Here is a 4,688-nt window from a genome sequence, read left to right on the forward strand (position 1 = left end):
AAAATAGCTCACACCTTTATTCCATCTACCAAAGCTCATGATCATACACTTTCCTACACTATATTCCATCTGCTACTTACTAGCTCATTTCTTCAATCTGTCTGACTCCTTCTGCAATCTTCCTGCTTCCTCAACACTACCTGCTCTTCCACCTAGGTATCTTAGTTTCGTCTGCAAAGCTAGCCACAAGCCATCAATTCGATCATCAAATCATTGACCTATAGCGTGAAAAGAAGTGGCTCCAATAATGGCCCCTGTATCATGCCACCAGTTAGGAGCAGGCAACCAGAATACCAGAATACACCCACTTTATTCCCACTCATGTCTCTTGCCCATTAGCCAATCTTTTATCCATGTGATTATCTTTCCTGTAATACCATGTTTTATCTTGTTAAGCAGCCTTATGTGCAGCACCTTGTCAAAGGCCTTCTGAAAATCCAAGTTAATAACATCTACTGACCCTCCTTAGTCTATTCTGCCTATTATTTCCTCAAAGAATTCCAACAGATTTGTCAGGCAAGATTTCCCCCTTAAGGAAACCATGGCATACTTTATCATGTGCCTGCAAGTACCCTGCTGTGTGCATACATCTACTGATGCTCCTGGACACATCATCAGTGATGTTCCTGGAATCATCGGGTGTTTCGGGTCTTTCAACATCATACACCCTCCTCCAGGTGACCCAGCCGGGGCTGATCAGACCCCAGCTTGTGTACAGATGGCTAGCTACACATGACTCCTTGGCTCCCCTCTCTTGAGCCACAGCCACCTTGAGGCCCTCTCTAACGCATCGGTGGTACTGCAATGCCTCTCCTCTTCCTCTCTCCCTCGATGCCCAAACTACTGTAGGCTCTGGCTAAGGAACGGACTGCGAATCCCCTACAACCAACTTCCACTGGGAGACACCTCGCTCTCCATCCAGCCTGCTGACAGTTGCTGACCAGTCCCGCGTACTTCGATAGCTTCCTTTCAAAGGCCTCTTCCAAGTGATCTTCCCATGGGACTTCCCATGGGTCAGCTCCAGCATCACCACCTGCTTCATAGACTCAGACACAAGGACAATGTCTGGTCGCAGGGTGTTGGCTGCGATATGGTCGGAGAACCTCAGCTGCCTTTCGATGTCCACCAACAGCTGCCAGTCTCTTGCAGAGGTCAGGATGCCTGTTGATGTTCTCTTGGTGGGTATTGGCTGCTCCCCAGCTCTTACAAAGGCAATGTTCTGCTTGGAGGGTCGGGACCGCTTCGCCCACTCCACTCCTGTGCTGATGGCTTCAGCGATGGTCTTCAGGACCTGATCATGCCTCCATCGGTACCATCCCTCAACAAGTGCCCTTGTGCAGCCGCTGAGGATGTGCTCCAGGGTTCCTCGCTTGATGACTCTGCTTTGCCCCATGTGTGCAGGTTTGATGGGCTTGGAAGCACATCGTACACTGCCTGTATGAGAAATTGGATGCGGTGTGGCTCGGCTTTCCAAAGCTCAGCCCAGGTCACTTTCCTCTCCACCGCTTTCTCCCATCTTGTCCAAGCTCCCTGTTGCTTCATTCCCACCGCCTTGCAGGTTCTCCTCTCCTCCACTTCTGCTCTCACCTCCTCCTGAACTAGATTGCACCTTTTCTTCCCTCTGATGGTGTCCATTTGGGGAGTTGGAAAGGATCCTAGCCCAGCTCTGCCTCGTGTGACCACTCCCACCAGCCTCCTGTGACACAGCCTTTCCTCTGCTTTCTGAACAGCTTCCTCTGCCCTCCACTTCTTGCCAGTCCTCACTTGCATACCTGCTCTAGCCACCTTCGGATCACTTGAGTCCCTGTACTGTATCACTTCTCTGGCTCTGTAACTTTGAATTCCTCCAGGGATTTGAAGGGCAGTTGCCAGCCGTCTTCTGAGGTGCTTACTTGATCTTCTTCTCTAGGGTTTCAACTGTCAAGATCGGAATTGCATAGACAAGGAGGGGCCACAGGATTCTTGGAAGAATGCCATGCTGATACACCCAGGCTTTGAACTTCCCAGGTAGGCCAGACTTGTCCACAGATTTCAGCCAGCCATCCAACTCGGTGCAGGTCACCTGAATGGATGCCATGTCCCTTAGAGAGCTGTCAAAAACCTTACCTAAGCTCTTGACTGGCTTTCTGTGATGGTTGGGATGGCTGAACCTGCGATGCTGAACCGGAACTTGTTTTCCACCTTGCCTTTCCTCAGCAACATTGATCTTGATTTGGCTGGTTTGAAACGCATCCAGGCCCACTCCACCAGCTTTTCGATATGTATTTGCCAGGTCGAGCCACAGCACTGACAGGTTGCCCTTGTTCTCTCTGGCCTCCCTGATGAGCTGTGTCACCACACCGGTGTGCTCCAGACAGCCCGGCATCCCTGAAATGCCACCCTTCTGGACTGATGTATCGATATAGGTGTTCTTTGCTAGGTAGGCGCACAGCCTATTGGAAACGGGGCTGAAGAAGATCTTTGCCTCGACACACAGCAGGGAGATGATACGGAACTGGTCTATCTGGGTGGCGTTTTCCTCCTTCGGGATCCATACCCCTTCAGCCACTCTCCATTGTTCTGGGATCTTCCCCCTTCTCCAGAAGACTCGCAGAATCTTCCACAGATGCAACAGGAGCTTGGGGCAGTTCTTATACACTTTGTACGAGGTGCTGCTTGGCCCTGGGGCTGAGCTTGCCCTTGCTTTGCGGACGACCTCTCTGACTTCCTTTAGCTGCAGCTCTGACATGTCGAACTACACATCCGGTTCGGGGGGGGGGGGGGGGGCGGTCTATCAGGATGTTGCACTCTCCCAACTCCTGCTCTCGTTCAGGGTCACTGTAAACCTTCTTCAGATGTTGGTCTATGTCTTCCTCCACACAGGCCGATTTCCCACTGAGCTTCTGCCCCAGCAACTCCTTGGTGAACTTGAAGGTGTTGGCAATGAAGGAAGCACGTTTTTGGGCCCTTTCACGATGCCGTCTCCGATGCCACTCCGCCCGGCGGAGAACCCTGATCCTCTTTCATAGTATGCACGTCAGCTGGGCCAAGCCAATGCGCTCCTCTTTTCCTGCCTCCTTGTACTGGGGCGCTTTCATCTCCGGCCTAATGTTGTGGACCCTCAACGCTCTTCGGTTCTTTGAGTAAGGTGTTCGAGACCCTTTCTTCTCCTCTTCTCCGAACCGTTCAGCTGCGATGCTGACCATGATTGTTGTCATGGCTTGCAGCTTCCTATTGATCCCTCTCTTTGCCGTTGCCTCCAGAATTTGGTTGACATCTTTGTCAAACTGTTTCCACAGTGACGTCATGTTAGCTGCAGGCCATTTGATCTGCCTCCTGTTAGAATTGATGTTCGAGGAATCAGTTTGCAACACTTGGAGGTTCTGGGCACTAGGGGGTGAGTCCGGGCCTGGCACCTCATCCTTAATAATGGACTCCAACATCTTCCCAACCACTGAAGTCAGGCTAACTAGCCTATAATTTCCTTTCTTCTGCCTCCCTTAAAAAGCAGAATGACATTAGTAATTCTCCAGTCCGAAACCATTTCAGAATCTAGTCATTCTTGCAAGATCATTACTAATGCCTCTACAATCTCTTCAGCTACCTCTTTCAGAACACTGGGGTTTAATCTATCTGGCCCAGTTAATTAGCCATCTTCAGACTTTTCAGTTTCCCAAGCACCTTCTCCTTAGTAATGGCAACAACACTCACTCTGCCCCCTGGTGGTCTCAAATTTCTGGCATACTGCTAGTGTCTTCCACAGTGAAGACTGACACAATATACTTATTAAGTAACATCCTCCTGAACAGATGCCAATAGGCAGTAATATAAACTTAGCGGTTGAAATCATACTGTGGAAGGAAACTGATAATCTCTTTGTTTTTGTTAATATACGAGTATGGGACAATAAACAATCTCTTGACTGCCAATCGTTTCCTGATGGTTGATTTGGGAGATTGACCAGTAACTGCAAAAACATTTAAATTGATTTACTCAGAGTTTACTAAATACATAATAAAGATTAAAACCTGTCTCTAGCATCTAGAGTGTGCAAGAGCTGGATAATGGTGGTAAAATTTAAAATGGGTTTTGGAACAGACCTTATGCAAGCAAAGGGTTTGTACATTTACAGTTGCAAGATACTGCACAACTGTATCCATGTCAGCTCAGTAGTGTGCCCTCTGAAAAGCAGAACTTAGCTGTGCTAAGTAATACGTTTCCAAGCTATGTTATCACCAGAAACTTTGTTCCAGCTTTTGCATGTGTATGCTTTTTATTTCGCTTTTCTGAAAAAAATATTTCAAGTTTACAGCTTACTACAAAAAAGAAATGGGAACCAGTGCTTTGGTGGGGTTTTTGTGTAAGTGTGCTACTTTCAATGTCTTCTAGTTTGGTAGTTAAATGATATGTGTGAACTCCACATAGGTAATTCAAGTACAGAATGATCTGGAAAATAATTTGACCATAAGCCATCGTGGAAGCTGCTATATCCATCAGGAGGGCCTTGATCATCATTGGCACTACTGTGGAGTTATAGGAATTAATTTGTCCTCTCTGCCAAGCCTTGAAACAAGTTGAAGCCAGAGACACCTCCATGCTCTACATTATTTACAATCTTGTTGGCAGGCTTCACAATGCACTGAACATTTCCCAATTGAAATTCTGCCTTCTTTGTCTAGCTGAACCTCCTTTCGAATTCTCAGCAACAG

At 48.0% G+C, this 4,688-nt stretch overlaps 1 pseudogene; it reads right to left on the reverse strand.

The window, feature by feature from the left end:
• Window positions 1-782: 782 nt before the first annotated feature.
• Window positions 783-3,197, reverse strand: LOC140736383 (uncharacterized; annotated as a pseudogene).
• Window positions 3,198-4,688: the final 1,491 nt, after the last annotated feature.

This window comes from Hemitrygon akajei, chromosome 11, assembly GCF_048418815.1.
Source record: "Hemitrygon akajei chromosome 11, sHemAka1.3, whole genome shotgun sequence".
Taxonomy (NCBI): Eukaryota; Metazoa; Chordata; class Chondrichthyes; order Myliobatiformes; family Dasyatidae; genus Hemitrygon; species Hemitrygon akajei.